Source organism: Portunus trituberculatus, chromosome 39 (assembly GCF_017591435.1).
Source record: "Portunus trituberculatus isolate SZX2019 chromosome 39, ASM1759143v1, whole genome shotgun sequence".
Taxonomy (NCBI): Eukaryota; Metazoa; Arthropoda; class Malacostraca; order Decapoda; family Portunidae; genus Portunus; species Portunus trituberculatus.
This window is the reverse complement of record NC_059293.1, coordinates 11,145,357-11,163,503: the sequence shown is the minus strand read 5'-3', so window position 1 is coordinate 11,163,503 and position 18,147 is coordinate 11,145,357. Positions and strand designations below refer to the sequence as shown.

At 38.8% G+C, this 18,147-nt stretch overlaps 1 protein-coding gene across 2 annotated transcripts in view; it reads right to left on the bottom strand.

The window, feature by feature from the left end:
* The window catches only part of LOC123515472 (septin-4-like), a 62,262-nt gene extending 44,263 nt beyond the window's left edge, over positions 1–17,999 (bottom strand). The window contains exon 1 of one of the 2 annotated variants that reach the window (XM_045274068.1): positions 17,841–17,999. The gene's annotated coding sequence lies outside the window, so the exon portion shown is untranslated. Of the gene's footprint in view, positions 1–14,047; positions 14,159–17,840 lie in introns of those variants that run through there. The other variant, XM_045274070.1, reaches the window with a different exon arrangement.
* Between the last annotated feature and the right edge of the window lie 148 nt (positions 18,000–18,147).

Sequence of the window (18,147 nt, the reverse complement as noted above, 5' to 3'; positions counted from 1 at the left end):
TGGGAGATTAAAATGGTGAAGATTGTGCCCATTAACCTTATGACCTCAACAGACCCTTCCTAATGTCAATAAAATGGCATAATCGTACACAAATCTCAAGGTATAAATGTGTCCCAGAACTGAAGGGGTTAAGAATACGAGACCCTAAGACCCAATTGACGTGTTGGCTTGCTTGGTGGCTTAGTTTCCTTGCTTACTGGGTTCTTGGGGTGTGAATTGTAAGTTTGGTGTGGTTCTGGTGTATCTTTTGAGGTTTCATTGTTTTTTCTGTGGTTCTAATAGTGGTTTGACTTTTTGGTGGTTCTATTGTGGTTCTGGTGTATGGTTCTAGTGGTAGATTTTTATTGTTTCGGGTGTTTTTTTGAGGTTCATCACCATTATCACCATCATCATCACAAGTTTCAATGTTTTCACTACAGATTAGAGGTCACTTCCTCTTCTTTCTTCTCCTCCTCTGCCATTTCTCCTTTTCTTATTAGTCTTTTCCTTTTCCCCCTCCTCCATCTATTCGAAACCCTTCTCTTACTCTTTTCTTTCATGTGTTCCTTTATTTAGTTATCATTATTCATTATTATTATTATTTTTCTTTTTTGGGGGGTCTCTTTCCTTCAGTCTCCTGCGCTACCTCCTCATCTCTCCCTCCAAATCGCATCATAACCCACTTTGCCTTCACTGCACCACCCCACTTTGTGTTTCCCGCGCCTGTTACCGAGAGTGGAGTCGATTACCAACACGTCACCGCTGCTGCCTGTCTCTCTGCTCCAGGCCGCACCACCACCACCACCACCACCACCACCACCCACCTGTCATGGCCTTCTGCTTGATTTGTTTATTTATATCTAACCTGAAAATCTTTACCTGTTCTAATCTAAGCTAACGTAACGTAACCTAACCTAATTTAACCTGACATTCTTACCTAACCTTACCTAACATGACCACTCTTAACATATATGACCTCACTCATTCTTAATCTAAAGCACACTTAATTCACCTAACCTAACCTAACCTAACCTGACATTGCCTTCCCAGACTTAAGAGAAAAGAGTGAAGTCAAGGGAGAAAAAAAATCAAGAGTAAAAAAAAAGGAAGGAAGAAAGAAAAATGAAGAGCAAAGCGTAAGAGAGGTGAAGAAAGAAAAATTTAAAAAAAATAGTAAAAAAAGGTCAAGGAGGAAAGAAAACTCGAGAAAATAGTAAAAAAGGTGAAAAGAAAACAAAAACAAGACAAAAGAATGCAGAAAAGTCAAGAAAAGGAAAAATGAAGAGAAAAGGAGTAAAAATAAGTAAGGAAGAAAGAAACAAGAGGAGAGAGTAAGAAAAAAAATAAGGAAGAAAGAAACAAGAGAAAAGAGTAAAAGAAAAGTCAAGGAAAAGAAGAGGAAAGAGTAAAGAAAAGTAAGGAAGAAAGAAAATCAAGAGAAAAGACTAAAAGAAAAGTAAGGAAGAAGGAAAATCAAAAGAAAAAGACAAAGAAAAGTAAATGAAGAAGGAAAATCAAGATAAAGGTGTAAAATCAAAGGATGAAGAATATTAACTCGAGTGACAAGACTGAAAGTGATCTTGAAGCCAATGTAAAAAAAATCAGAGGCCTTCAATCGATCCTCTGAAGGGTTCCCGGGTGAGTGGCGGCGCTGCGGTGACGGCCCCGAGACACACCACAGGGAGGGGCGGGGCTGTCACGGGCAGGGTGTGGTGGGGGCAATGTGGGGGCTGTCTAGCGGGCTGGCCTATAGGTGGTAGTAGTAGTAGTAGTAGTAGTAGTAGTAGTAGTAGTAGTAGTAGTAGTAGTAGTAGTAGTAGTAGTAGTAGTAGTAGTAGTAGTGGTGGTGGTGGTGGTGGTGGGTTAAGAAGTCCTGTCTTGTGTTTGGTTTTGTGAGTTTTTTTCTTTTCTTTTTCTTTTCTTCTTGTTTTTCTTCTCTTATTTTTTTAGTTCTTGTGTTTGGATTTGTATTTTCTTCTTTCTTCTTTTTTGTTTTTTTTGTTGTTGATTCTTGTTTTATTTTCTTTTTTTTTTCTTTTTGCTTTTTACCCTCGTTCGTTTTTTTCTTTTCTTTTCTTTCTTTCTCAGTTCGTGTTTTTCATCTTATTACACTAATTTCTTTTATTTCTTCTTCTTCTTCTCCTATCCTCGTTATCATTTCTTCTCTTTCATTGTCTTCTTCTTCTTCTTCTTCTTCTTCTTCTTCTTCTTCTTCTTCTTCTTCTTCTTCTATTCTATTCTCGTTGTTTTTCTTCCTTCCTTCAATTTTTTTTTCTAATCATTCATCTTTTTTCTCATTTCACTCCTCATACTCCTTCTCCTCCTTCTTCTTCTTCTTCTTCTTCTTCTTCTTCTTCTTCCTTTCTCATCCAATCTCTCTATACGTGACATCATTTTCTGCATAGTTTCTGAACCATTTTCTTTCATCACTCTCATGTCTTCCTTATTTCTTTTTCTTCTTCCTCCTCTTCCTTTTTTTTTTCTTCTCCTCTTACTCTTCATCCTCCTCCATGCCTACCAGACACTATTCCCGTTCTATTTCTCCTCCTCCTCCTCCTCCTCCTCCTCCTCCTCCTCCTCCTCCTCCTCCTCCTCCTCCTCTTCCTCCTCCTCCTCTTCGTGTATGTAAGTGATAAGCAAAACACAATAAAAAACGGAATTACATGAAAATTAGCCATTACAGTATTATCTCTCTCTCTCTCTCTCTCTCTCTCTCTCTCTCTCTCTCTCTCTCTCTCTCTCTCTCTGATATTAAATGAAACACCTGAACGTCTTCCTCCTCCTCCTCCTCCTCCTCCTCCTCCTCCTCCTCCTCCTCCTCCTCCTCCTCCTCCTCCTCCTCCTCCTCCTTCCTTCTCCACCACCACCACGACCACCACCACCACCACCACCACCACCACCACCACCACCACCACCACCTCCTCCTCCTCCTCCTCCTCCTCCTGCAGCTGGTGTGTTAAATATAAATTCCTCATCACATCAGGAATTAATCTCTCTCTCTCTCTCTCTCTCTCTCTCTCTCTCTCTCTTTTGTTCCTCTTTGTTGTTTATTTCACCGATCTTCCTTCGTGTGTGTGTGTGTGTGTGTGTGTGTGTGTGTGTGTGTGTGTGTGTGTGTGTGTGTGTGTGTGTGTGTGTGTGTGTGTGTGTGTGTGTGTGTGTGCCCGCGCGCGTGCGGGCGCGGTCAATCGTGCACACACATCACTGACTCTGTCCCACACGCCTCACTATTTACATTGATTCGGTCACGTACACACACACACACACACACACACACACACACACACACACACACACACACACACACACACACACACCTTCCCAAGCTCCAGTCCCTCTCCCTCTCTCTCCCTCTCTCTCTCTCTCCTCTCTCTCTCTCTCTCTCTCTCTCTCTCTCTCTCTCTCTTACAAGTCCAACCCGTTCCCTGCTGAGGTTAATCAAGTTACCTGACGTCCTGAACACCTGGCAAAGATCCTATGGCAAGATTTTCCCACGTGTGTAAATCCCTGATAAAAAATATAAAAAAAAACCTGTCCTTCTTCTTAGGGTTAAAAAAACAAAGGGTGATATGAAGAGATGTGTTCCGACCGTCAGGCATTAATGTATTGTAATGAGCTTTAGGCTGAGATGTAATGGCGTCCTGCAAGCAATGTTTTGTGGGAGGTCGCCATGGTACGGTGGAAGGATGCGTGCTTTGGGGTCCGAGGGGTCTCCAAGCGCACGGGTTCGAATCCTGTCCACGGTCCGAGTGTAGATAGGGTAAGTATATGCTGAGGATCGAATGGAGCTGTGTTGTGTTCTGTTGGGTTGAGGTTAGGTTAGGTTAGGTTAGGTAATGTTAGGTTAGGTAAGGTTAGGTTAGGCAAGCAGGTAAGGCAAGGCAAGGCAAGGCAAGGCAAGGCAAGGCAAGGCAAGGCAAGGCAAGGCAAGGCAAGACAAGACAAGACAAGGCAAGACAAGGCAAGACAAGGCAAGGCAAGGCAAGGCAAGGCAAGGCAAGGTTAGGTTAGGTTAGGTTAGGTAAGGTAAGGTTAGGTAAAGTAAGGTAAGGTAAGGTAGTAGAATAGACAACGAATATCAGACTCTAAGGCAGTAGATAATGTTTGGAGGGATTACGTTAGGTTAGGTTCAGTTGGATATGGTCTGGTTTGGTTTGATATAGTTAGGTTAAGTTAGGTGAGGTTAGGTTTTGTTTTAGATTAAGTTTGGTCTCGTTATTTTGTGTACATTCGGTTCAGTTAGATACGATAACACTAAAATAACGTAAAGAAAAGTTAGAATACATACGTTAAAATAAATGTAACAAGTTTTTCGCTATAAAATGAAAAAAAAAAATAATAAATAGTTACGTTATATTAGACTAAGTATCGTTTCGTTCATTTGGACTACAGTCATTGAAGTTGAGACAAAACTAGGATAGACAAAAATAAAGTAATAATACATATAGAAAAACAAATAGCACAAAAATATTCCGCTATAAACTGAAAAAAAGAAACAAATCATGATACACAAGACTAACTTTGGTCTCGCTGACTTTGAAAAGACAAAACTAGGATAAACTAAAATAAAGTCACAATACATGAAATAAATAAATAAATAAATAAATAAACACTGCTATAAACTGAAAAAAAAAAGATATGCTAGACCAACTTCGGTTTCGGTTAAGTTAGATCAAATAAAACTAGGATAAACTCAAAATAAGTTTACAATACATAAAACACAACAGAAAGAATAAACACTCTGATATAAACTGGAAAAAAAAAGTTATGATATACTAGACTAACTTTTGGTTTCTGCTAAGTTAGATAAGACAAACTAGGATAAACTAAACTATTTTCAGAATGCACATAAAAAAAAAAAAAAATCAGCGCAATAAACACAATAAACAACACAAAAACAAGCTATACTATACTACACTAACTTGGTTTCTGCTAAGTTCGATAAAAAAAAAAAAAAAAAAAATTGAATAAACTGGTCAAAATTCATAAGGAAAAACGAACATAACACACACTACTATAAAATCACTCAATCAAGATACGCAAACTACAACACCGTTACAACAACATAAGGAAGCCACATTCCACACATGACCGGCAGCACTGCGAGGCTACACGGAGAGTCAAACTGGCAGCATTCATGACGTGAGGCAAGCATTACACCAAAGAGCCAGCCGACCCATGCATCACGCCGTGTTTACCTGCCTGTGTGTATAGCGTCTCTCTCTCTCTCTCTCTCTCTCTCTCTCTCTCTCTCTCTCATGACCAGTCCCCTGACCAGTCCCTTTAATCGAAGAGAGAGAGAGAGAGAGAGAGAGAGAGAGAGAGAGAGAGAGAGAGAGAGAGAGAGAGAGAGAGAGAGAGAGAGAGAGAGAGAGAGAGAGAGAGAGAGAGAGAGAGAGAGAGAGAGAGAGAGAGAGAGAAATTTCAGCATACCACTTTCTAGTCTAACTGTAAACATTTCCAGACTCAATAAAAAGATAAAAAAAAAAGGAAAAAAGAAAAGAAAAACAGGTTATTTACTTCCTGGGATCGTCTGCCGTCTAATTATTTCACCTGCTGTGTGCTGTATTGTTTTTCCTCCTCCTCCTCCTCCTCCTCCTCCTCCTCCTCCTCCTCCTCCTCCTCCTCCTCCTCCTCCTCCTCCTTTCTTCGTCTAACTGTTCTCTTCTTAATTTTCTACTTTCTATTATTATCATTATTTCTTTCCTTTGTTCTTCCCCTTTTTTGTTCGTTTTTTTTCTTTTCCTTTCTTTTTCTTTTCTTTACTTCTTAGTTCACTTCACTTTTGTTTCATTTACAACTTCCCAACTTCTCTTCCTCCTTTTCTCTCTCCTCCTCTTATCTTCTACATCCACTGATTCATTTTTTTATTCCCTTCTAATTCCTATTTTTTATTTTTATTCTTTGTTCTTCTTCATGTTCTACTATTTGTGTGTTCTTTTCCCAGCGTTTTTTTCTCTATTTTTATTTTTCATTTCATCGTCTATTTGCAATCCCTCCTCCTCCTCCTCCTCCTCCTCCTCCTCCTCCTCCTCCTCCTCCTCCTCCTCCTCCTCTTCCTCTTCATTGTCCTCCTTCTTTCACTAAATTACCTTTCAATCAACCCCCATCCTTCTCCTCTTTCTCCACCATATTCTTCTTCTTCCTCTTCCTCCTCCTCCTCCTCCTCCTCCTCTTCTTATTCCTCCTTTTTTCCCACGACAACTGTCTTCCTCCCCTTGAAGAGCATTAGTTAACACAGTCTCTCTCTCTCTCTCTCTCTCTCTCTCTCTCTCTCTCTCTCTCTCTCTCTCTCACGGTAGCAATTTCCACAGTAATCTAATAATTCTTCAGCCAATTATCTGTTCCTGTCGTAGTAAGTTAATTTTTTTCTCCCCCTCAGCACACTGTCCCGTAAGTGAGTTATGTCGCTCGAGCCAACTCCCTCCTGCTTCCCTGTTTTGTGTTAATGTTTATTGGCGTATTGGGTGAACATGTAGTGGTAAGAGTGATGGTAATAGGAATGTAGTGGTGTATAGCTTTGTTAGTGTGTATTGTGGTTATTTATCGACGGTCTATTTATCTATCTATTTATCTAGTTTATAAACGTATATGTAGGAGCTTTTTACTAGTCTTATTTTCGCAGTAGTAGTAGTAGTAGTAGTAGTAGTAGTAGTAGTAGTAGTAGTAGTAGTACTAAAAACAGAAACAGAAACAGAAACAGAAATAGAAATAGAAATAGCAGTAGTAGCAGTAGAAGCAGCAGTAGCAGTAACAGTAACAGTAACAGCAGCAGCAGCAGTTGTAGTAGTAGTAACAGTCGTGAAGAAACGCTGAATAAAAAAAATAAAAAAAATCGATCAAAAAGCTTAGTAGTAGTAGTAGTAGTAGTAGTAGTAGTAGTAGTAGTAGTAGTAGTAGTAGTAGTAGTAGTAGTAGTAGTAGCAGTAGCAGTAGCAGTAGCAGTAGCAGTAGCAGTAGCAGTAGCAGTAGCAGTAGTAGCAGTAGCAGCAGTATATGTACAGTTAAACAGACACCCTACACGTACACCCTAACAAATCTCAAGGTATCAGCTGTCATCTAATCTTGTGTAATCTGTTGTAAGCACGAGTTACTGTAAGCTGTTTTGTGTCTCGCCTCTGCTTACCACTTCTTGCCTCACGCCGGGGACAGGCACGCGGACCCTCTCCCTACCCAACCCCGCGGCAGCTCCGTGACACAAGAACACTGGTATGGACAGGCTCGTTGGATAGTACAGGATGTTTTACTGTGTCTTTTCAACGGGGTTACTTTTTTGTCATTCTTGTTTCTATTTATCTTGGTTTCTTTTCATTTTCGTCTATTTCATTATCTATTATTCATTTTTTTTTTCCTTTATTTTTTGGTGGTTTTCTTCATTAGGTTTGTTTGTTTTTCGCAACTTGTGACTTATTTCTTTCTAATTTTTGTTGCTGTTTGTGAGTTTCTATTTTTCTTTTCTGATATTTTTTCGTTTTGTTTTTCTATTTCTTTTTCGGTGGTTTCCTAGATCCTTTTTGTTCTATGTTTAGGGGGTGGCCGGCATGACCCGACCTCCTCCCTTGTTGTATACACTGTTACAACAATAAAGTTATCAATCAATCAATCAATCACCTTTTCTAATAGTTTTGTCTTTTCAACATGGTCTCTTTTTTTTAGTCATTCGATTTTCAGTTGATGTTAAGAGCTTTTTTTTTTTCATTAATTTCTGTAGATGCTTTTTTTTTTTTTATCTCTCGGTTCTATTTTTCATTCTTGTCTTTCTTTATCCCCGGAGAGCTAACCATTCTTCTTAACCCTTTATAAAATCAACTTGTGTAATATTTTAAAAGCACAATTTTGAAACACATCACCAACATTAGAAAAAGTAGCGATGCAGATGTCAAAACTTTCCAGAGGTGCAGAGATGATTCTACACACTACATTTTACTCCCACGACATAATTGCAGCACTCATTCCTTTCAAACACGTAGCTGCACTCATTATTTTTACCCCGCACACGCAAACCCTTAATTATTCTGTCACGTTCTATCACTCAACCCAACGCAGACCAGTCCAGCTCCTTCCTTTCCTTCCATTTACTATTTCATTCTCACGGTGTACAAGCCAATTATTGCAACAAAGGACCTCAGCTTACTCATTTTTTTCTTTCTCATATTTAATCATTTATCGTATTTTAAAGTTAATACACACAATTTCCTTTCGCTTTTCTTTATTGTCAGGATCTACAACCAAATCATTTCAACAACGACCTTCTATTCACTGCACACCTGAATTTTGTTGTACTGTGTTCCTCTAAACTTGATAAAAACACCTTCCTTTTATATTTCACTATCATTTTTTTATTCATACCATATAGGATCCAATCATTACAACACGACCTCTATTCATTCACGTTTCCCATGCATATTTAAATCTTGGTCGTATTTTTGTTCCTCTTAATTTAATAAACACATTCTTTTTTTTCCACTTTCACATCATTGTCACGATATACAACCAAATCATTATTCACTTTATTCACTCAAGTTTCTATGCATACCTAAATTGTCGTGTTTTTCTTCCTCTAAACTTAATAAACACATATTCCTTTTCTCTTTTTTTCACTTTCACTTCTTCACTATGACGATATACAACCAATCATTACGACAACCACCCTTTATTCACTCAAGTTTTTCATGCGCACCTGAATATTGTGTCGTATTTTTGTTCCTCTTATCTTAATAAACATCTTCCTTTTCTTTTTTCTTTTTCCACTTTCACTTCTTCATTGTCACGATGTACAACCTAATCATTACAACAACGACCCTTTATTCACTCACGTTTCTATGTAAATTTTGTCGTATTTTTTTTTCCTCTAAACTTAATAACCACATCTTCCTTTTCTTTTCACCTTTACTTCTTTATTCTCACGATACAGTGCAAACCATTATTCAAATTCAATATTACATCAACGACCCTTTATTCATTCACGTTTTTCACGCGCACCTGAATTTTGTGTCGTATTTTTGTACCTATAAACTTAATTAATACATCTTCCGTCCTTCATTCTTTGCTTTCTTCCTTTTCTCTTTCATGTTTCAGTTTTAAGATAGAGTCCAGTTACTCCAGTTACAACAACGGACCTCTACTTGCTTACATTTTCAATACACACTTGGATTTTGTAGCATTTTGTACTTCTAAATTAATTCAAATACTTTTTTTTTTATTTCATTTTACATTTTATTTCCAAGATATACAGTTCTGTTATTTCATCCACAACACTTCGGTACACCTATATTCCATCACAGTTCATCCCTCAAAACTCACACAAATAGCTTTAATCCAACTTCTTTTCGTATCCTTCGTTTTATTCCGAAGTTGTATGCTCCAATTACTGCAACCATCAGGTTCTTTTCATCTATATTTGCAAGTTACACCAGTATTTCACCGCATTTATCCCTTTAAACTCACACAAATAGCTTTAATCCAGCTTTTTCGCATCGTCCGTCTATATCCTCACACTTTATACTGCCATTTACAACTCCAGCGTTCAATTTCACTTATATTTGCAAGTTACACCTACGTACATTTCATCACAATTTTTTTTTCGCATCGTCTTTATTCCCACACTTTTCATATACTGCAATTATTATAACCACGGCGTTCTTTTCACTTACATTTGCAAGTTACACCAGTATTTAACCACAATTCATCCCTCAAACCTCACACAAATACCTTTAATCCACAAGTTTTTCTATCGTTTGTTTTATTCCCACGCTCCATGTTCCTGTTATTTCTGTCTGGCACACCCACGAGACATCAGTGTTCTCTCTCTCTCTCTCTCTCTCTCTCTCTCTCTCTCTCTCTCTCTCTCTCTCTCTCTCTCTCTCTCTCTCCTCTCTCCTCTCCTCTCTCTCCTCTCCTCTCCTCTCCTCTCTCTCTCTCTCTCTCTCTCTCTCTCTGACAACCACTTCGCACATTCGCCTCCATCGCCTTCACCTTTCCCTGTCAGCTCTTCATGTATAGTTGATGGGAGCTGATGGGAAGTATCGACCACCCCCACAGCCTTCACCATTATGAAACGTGACCTAAAATATGAAAGGAGTATTTTTGTGGTTATTCATGTGCTGTTTTCCTATTTTCTTCGTTCATTTTCTTTTCTCGTTGATCATGTTGTGTTTGAATTTTTTTGTTCTATAATGTTGTTGCGTTTATTTTGGTTTGACTTATTCATTCATTCGTACGTTCGTTCTTCTGTTCATTCACTAAAGTTACGATATGGACACTTACTACACTCGTTATTCATTTAGCTATTATACTTTCATTGTTATTTATTTTCTATTCGTTTCTCAGTTATACTCTTATCTGTATTCATTCTTTTTATTTATCTATTTTCGTCTATTAACCTCTTCAATACTGGAACGCAATTTTACCACGAGTTTTGGGTGTGATTAGGCGATTTTATTTACATTAGGAAGGGTCTATGGAGGTCACAAGATCAATAGCTAGAGTCCTCACTGTTTTAATCCCTACATAAGTTTCTGAAGGTGTGTAAAATCCCCATATAGTAAGAAGAATAAATATTGAAATGTGTCATGGTACTGAAGATGTTGATTCATACATCTAATTCTTCACCTGTTTACTTGTATGTAGATTCATTCATATTTTCCATCTGTTTAATACCCTGCACCATCAACACACATGCATCATTCACCTATTCACTCACCTTTTCATTCATGCATCCTTCCTTTCACGAATTTATTCACCTACATGTTTATTCTCCTTCACAGCTTTCCTTTGCAACTTCTCATTTTTCTTGTTCCTCTCTTCGTGTTTCCTGTTCTCTTCCTCCATAACCTGCACCCTAACCAAACACTATATTGATTCATCTCTCACCATTCATTATTCACTTATCTCTCTAACCATTCATACAACCAAACACATTATTTACTTATTTCTCTAACCATTCATGCAACCAAACACATTATTTATTCATCTCTAACCATTCATGCAACCAAACACATTATTTACTTATTTCTCTAATCATTCATACATTAACCAAACACATTATTCATTTATCTCTAATCATTCCTATACTAATCAAACACATTATTCACTTATTTCACTCACCATTCATGCATTCGGTTTATCTCTGCTTTCATTCCCTTGTGTTTATTCTTTTCTATTCACACACATTCTCTCTCTCCATACCTAAATATTCTTTCATCTATTTATCTATCAATCCATTTAAGCATTTATTCTTTATTTTGCTTTTCCTTGTTTATTTATTAGGCAATCATTTTTCGAAGTATTTCTCTTTATTGACATACATTCTCTTCTTTCATACATAACACTACCAACACTCATTCATTTATTTACTTATCTATTCACTCAGGCATTAATTCTGCTTATTTTGACTTAGTTATCCATTTATTCAAGCATTTATTTACTTCTCTATCCATTCAGACAACCATTTGCTTATTTATACATTCATTTCCTTATCCATTCAAACATTCATTCTACTAATTTCTGCATATTTATCTATTCATTCAAGCATTTATTTACTTGTTTATCCGTTCAAACAATCACTCTGCTTATTTAAACATTCATTCAACCATCCATTTACTCATCTATCTATTCAGGCATTCATTTATTTCATCGGTTAACTTATTTACACTCACCTTTATCTATTGACACAACCACCAGCCTGACCACACTGGCCGTCCCATTCCCGCGTGGGACCCAAAGTGACTCCCACACGGCGCCAACAGCTTCCCTTTAACATTAAAGTGGCGCTCAGGTTGTTGTCTATTATTGCTAAATTGGTTACGTCTCTGAGCGTGCTGTACCATAAGGGAGAGAGGGGGGAATGGGGGAGGAAGTGTAGTGGGGTCAGAGGTCAGGCAGGAGTTAGGGGGTCAGGGGAAGGGGTGTGGTTCTCTCTTCACCTGTCTGCTTTTTTTTTTTTTTTTTTTTTTCTCTCGTGTTATATATATATATTTTTTTTTTTTTTGTGGGTCTGCTTGATTTTCTTGTCAGTTTGTTTTTTTCTTCCTCGTTCTTCTTGTTCTCCCAGTTTTGTTTTTGCTTTTTTCTATTTTCCTTCCTCGTTCTTCTTGTTCCTCTTTTTTTTTTTCTCTCTCTCCTCTTTCATATTATGTCCTCGTGTTTCTCTTCCTCATCTTTGACCTTGTTCTCGTCCTTCTCCTTGTTCTCCTTCTCCTTGTTTCTCTCTCCGTTTTTTTTTATTGTTTTTTCTCCTCCTCTTTCTCTTCTCCCTCGTTCATTCTCCTTGTTTTTCTCTTCGTTTTCCTTGTTCTTCTACTCCTCTTTCCCTTCCAATTCATTCTCTTTCTTCTCCTCTTCCTCTTTCTCTCCTCCTTCAGTCTCCTTGTTCCTCTCTTCGTTCTCCTTGTTCTCCTCCTCCTATTCATCATTCTCTTTGTTCTCCTCCTACTCCTACCCAAGCAAGGACAAGATAAGAATACTTCACTGGACAACGCACTGAAGGTTATTCACAGAGAAAAAGATGCGATTGACGTCAAGAAAGAACCAATCAATCCTCTGCATTCCTTTCACACGCACATGCACACACACACACACACACACACACACACACACACACACACACACACACACACACTACTTAACCTAACCCTTTGACTAATATGGCTTACTCCTAATCTTAACTGAATGTTGTGGTGTGTTTCTTGAGTATAATTTCAAAAGCAATCAGTAACAACAAATAAAATGATCTAAGATTACATAAAGAAACGTACGTGTATATCAGGAGATTCAGTAACACTTATTTCATTTATTATTATTATTATTATTTTTTTTTTTTTTTTTCATTTTTACCATGTGGGCTTTTCACGGTAATTTCTGGGCTAAAGGGGTACTTTTTGGGGGTAGCTCCTATCTCAAACCCCACCCGCTAGGAAACCGTTGCCCCGAATGAGGAAGCCCAACCTACACTCGGACCGTGGACAAGACTCGAACCCGTGCGCTTGGAGACCCCTTAGACCTCAAACTTATCTATTTTTTGTACTTTTGTTCTTGTTCAGTAAAAATATCTAAAAATTACTGATTACATATGTGTCATCATGCACCACTAAACAACACCTGTACGTTACTTTCATTCAAAGGTCACTGAAATCAAGAAACGAGGTATCACTGGTAGTTCAATATTTCACACACACACCTTCGTAATCTTATTTATATTATCACCACTTCATACTAACCTGCCCTCTTATTCTATGCGAGGATATAAATAAAAGTTAGCAAAGGTTAGGAGGTTAAGTGGTGTTAGATTTAGTGATTTAGTTCACCAGTCCTCCTTCACTCTCAGTCGGCGGAGGTTATGAAGATCTGAAGGTGCAATAAAATCCAAGGCAAGGTTTTATGAAGCGCACTCTCACATTTCAAAGTCTCATCTCGACGACGTTGAACACACTCTAGTGGAAGTTATTGGTGTGTTCGAGTGTGGTTTCATGCTTTATGGTGATGGTTTAACGAGGACGTCATGAAAATTTTGCGATATTGTTCTATTAGAAGTTATTAGTTTTTTCAGGATTTTAAAGATAGTTTAACGAAGATATCAACGAAGGTATCATGACTACTCTGTCTTTTTATTATTATTGGTGTTTCCGGGTATGTTCTCGTGTCTCTAGTGATAGATGAACGAGGACATCATAAGGAATTAACTTTTTTTTCGTATTCTTTTACAAGTTTTTGGTGTGAACAGTTTTCATTATTTCATTCATTGTTTAACAAGAATTTCAAATCATTACAAGGAAAGGCCATCACAAGAATCTAAGCAATCATTGCTTATGTTCTACTGAAAATTATTATTGTTTTTAAGAGTGATTTCATGATTCTCAAAACGCTCATAAAGTACCACAGGATTTCGAGTGATTTTATGGCTCTAGTGACTGATTAACAAGATTTCTACATTATTAACCAAAGGAACTTTCTTGAGAACGCAGTTAATCATCTCTGTGGCCTTTGAAAATAATCCTGATCGGAAAACAGAGCGATAAATTATTATGACCTCTAAAAACTAATATCCCAAAACGAAAAAAAAGTTACTCACAGCGTCGTAGAGAACGGAAAACCAATCTTCAACTTTCCCTTTAGCAGCACACGTACACCAATCCTCCACCACCTGCACCAATACCCAATACTGCCTCCCGTGACATTCCTGTGGTTCGAATGGCTTGGAACACCCACCGAAGCACCCACGAATCACGTAAAGGTTCAGTGGGAGATGAATCCGGATCGAAACCCCGAGTCCCCGAACCAGTGAATTTGAGGTGAACATGAATAAGGATCGAAGATCAGACAAATTGAGATGGATGGATGGAAGTGTGCTAGCAATGCAAAGGATGAGAGAGTCACTGAGGAAGATACGGAAACAGAAACAACTACAGGAGATTCGTGCATAACGCCAACCCGTGACTCTTGAGAAACAGCGAAAGACAAATGAAGCGTTATACACTTCTTTGCACATATATATACAGTACATAGTATATACACCAGTTAAAACTCTACCTAGTAATTTAAAGGGTTGTTAAGCACGAATGAAACTAATGGTTCAGGATACACTCATTTGGGGCACCAGTTAACTCTCTACATCGTAATTTAAAGGGCGGTGAGCACAAAAGAGGCTCTAATGATTATTTATAAACTTATTTTGGACACTAATCTAACTTTATATCGTAATTTAAAGGGTTGTTAAGCACGAATGAAAATAATGGCTGTATATGACTAATTTGGAACACTACTTCCCTCTCTACTTAGTAATGGTGGTTGAGCTCAAATACGAGACTAATACTATATACCTACACGTAAATACACTCGAACAACGAAGAATCGATACCAACCACGAGGGCCAGGAGGGATTATTGAAGGAAAGAAAACGAGAACATGTCATCCAAGTATTCGTGAGTGAGTGAAATCAGTAAAACCTCTCTCCTCACTCACAGTCCGCAGGGCAAAAACAACCCCCATATAAATCCCCAGTAAGTGTTATAATTTTCGACAAAGTTCCTCGGTTTTGTTTATCAATATGAGAGAGACTACGAGTATCTAGCGTGTTCTCATCCTCCTCCCTTAATCCCTTCCAGTTTTCTTTCGTCTCCATTTTTCAACGTGTTTAGTGACTTTCATAACAACCCGTATTGAATTTATGACCGGGAAAGTGTACTACGTCGTGTGAGTCATTATGAGACACTGGACTTTATTAAGCAAATACATGTAGTTATCGACGTGCACCGCCTCTAGTCTTCGCTCATTCCATATTCCTGGATCGTTACGATGTTCAATACTTGCATGGCTGGCTGGCTGGCTGGCTGGCTGGCTGGTTCAGGGCGGTGATGGTAGTCATAAGCAAACTAACACACCGTACTATTCCTTTCCTCTGTATGTCAAGTTCAATATCAATATAAAGTCTACCAACCGTCTTGTTTTATAAGAGTCGGGAGATCAGACTTAGATTGAAGGACAAATGCAAAATATGAGTGGCAGGAGGTTAATTGACTTCTGGCTTTGTTTACACCGCGCAAATGTAACCAGAAGATATCACTCGAATCATGAAAATGCCCTTAGAAATACCAATAACATCTACAACAGTCTTACGAAACCCATTTTAACTACCTATCACTACTATGGAAAAACACCCTTATTAGTGCAGCACCTCACTAGAGCCTAATGCAGATGCAGAATCCACGTTAAACATCATTCTAATCACAAAAAAAAAAAATATAAAAAAAACACTGAAACCCCCAAAAGACCTTCCACAAAAGCCACTTAAAAGTAATCGACATAAAACCGAAACCCTTAAGAATATAGAATCCCTGGATGGTACAGCTCAGGCCAGCATACCGAGTACTCTGCCCGCCGCTTGTTCAAAGGTCAAGGAGATGAACGTCGCGGCAAAGTAGAGAGGATTGTACGGTCTGAACTTTAAAGACGTGGTGGCATCAACCCGCCAGGTGGCCAAGACACTGCCATCCTGATTCCTTTGTCTTCTTCACCAACAAAGTTTCCTGTGGACCCAAGCCGCACCCGCCTCCGGACCCAACTGTGAGCCTCTGCTTTTTCCTTCTTTCCTCTTCCTTTCCTTCTTTTGCTTTTGTATTTTTTTGTAATTTAATTATCTCTCTCTCTCTCTCTCTCTCTCTCTGTGTGTGTGTGTGTGTGTGTGTGTGTGTGTGTGTGTGTGTGTGTGTGTGTGTGTGTGTGTGTGTGTTAAAAAGTTGTTTAAGCAATAAAAATATCGAAAACTAGTTTACATAATTTGGTGCAGCACACACAAGAGAGAGAGAGAGAGAGAGAGAGAGAGAGAGAGAGAGAGAGAGAGATAACAATCTGCAGTTTGTGTCTAGTCTTCACACTGCTGTTCCGTCTCGAAGCTTCGAACCCTCACCCGCAGCAAGGGGAAAAAAAATAATGTTCTAAGCTTCTCATTGAGCACAGCAACAAACGAAAATGTGCGACATTAGACTACTATTAATACAAATGTACTGATCGTGTGTGTGTGTGTGTGTGTGTGTGTGTGTGTGTGTGTGTGTGTGTGTGTGTGTGTGTGATTAATTTAACTACCACTACTTCCCTATACAAATCGAAGAAACAACTCAAAATGACTTTCCCGGAAACTAGTGACAGTACCAGATAGCAAGATAAGTAGTTACTTAGCTCAGTACACCTCCCTTGGTTAGAGAATGAATTTAAAAATATAAAATAAAATAAATGAATGAATGAACAAAGATCAAATACACAAGGCCAACAAACAATTAGAGTAGAACAGAAGTCAGGATATAAATTTTACCACCTAACTGCCTACCTAACCAACTGACTAAACTGAATAAAACCGAACATTTTCCCCATGTTGAGAACACCCTGAGCGGAAGGCACTTTGCTCCCTTTCCTTCACTCCCCTCCCAACTTTCCTTTCATATCGATTAATGAATAACAAAAGAGGGGAAAAAAAAAAAGTCTCGTGAGGCCGCCCGCCATACCCAGCAACAGGTTCACATGCCGCCCGCAGTCCACAGCCCGCCCCTCGCCACCCTCAGAAGTGACATGACGTGTTTCTCAATTATCTTTCCTTCCCTCCATGTTTCCTTAATTTTTTTCCTTCCTGTCCTATCCTTTCGCTTCTAATTTCCTTCAATTCCTTTTTTCCACAATTATTTTCGTTCTTTCCTTCACCGTTTTCTCTTTATTCCTATACTTTAACAAATAAACAAGGCACCAATCATCTTTCTCTTCTCACAATGAGCCATAGGGAAGGAAAAATTAATTTCGTCACAAGATTCACTGCCTCATCATGGTATATTAAAATTTCGCATAACTACAGTGACCTTTACAATGATAATGAATAGTCTTCCCCTTCATGACTAACAAAGCAATGATGCCCCAAAATGAATCCCTGGCTGTGTTGGGACGAACACTTCAATCATACTCACTATCTATTCATTGTATATTAAAAGAACCTGGATTACAGTGTATTCTACGTGGTGTCAACGAATAGCCTTGCTCTCCTATATCTAAAAAAAAAAAAAAAGTACTGGTACCTGGAAATTAATTGCTATTCGTGCTGGAACGGACGCCTGAACCAACAGTGTATTTAGCCGGTAGTCAATGTAGACGGCATGGTGCAACCCTCGCCCACACAATGCGTCTTTGTTGGCTGGGTCCAGGCGTCTCCGCAATGCTCTCAGATTTTACATGATAGCACGTGCATTTAGGCAGCGTAATACATAACACACCACGTTTCCTGCACGCCACACAGGTCACCCAGAGCATGTATTCAACAAAACTTTGACATTCCCGCCACGGCTACAGATGGGAGCACGCTAATACATTACAGCGGTGAGGCGTACCTGTCATTCTGCCGGCATGGAGAGTTTGTGGGCCTCAAGCCAGCCGCCGAGTACAAGCCCGGGGCGATAATGTCCACTTCACGAGTTTGTTGGGACGAAACGTGACCAAAAGACAACTTTCCCAACCACACCTTCTCGCCTGTAAACAAACACTGGCGCGCGCGTCCTCGCCGCACCCGGCGATGCACGATGCCTCCTTTCACACAAATATTAATTCCGGTGTGGTAATGGGGGCCATTCTACAATATGTATATAATACGTGTAATAATTCATAAGATACGTTAAACACATGAAATTTGATCAGCAA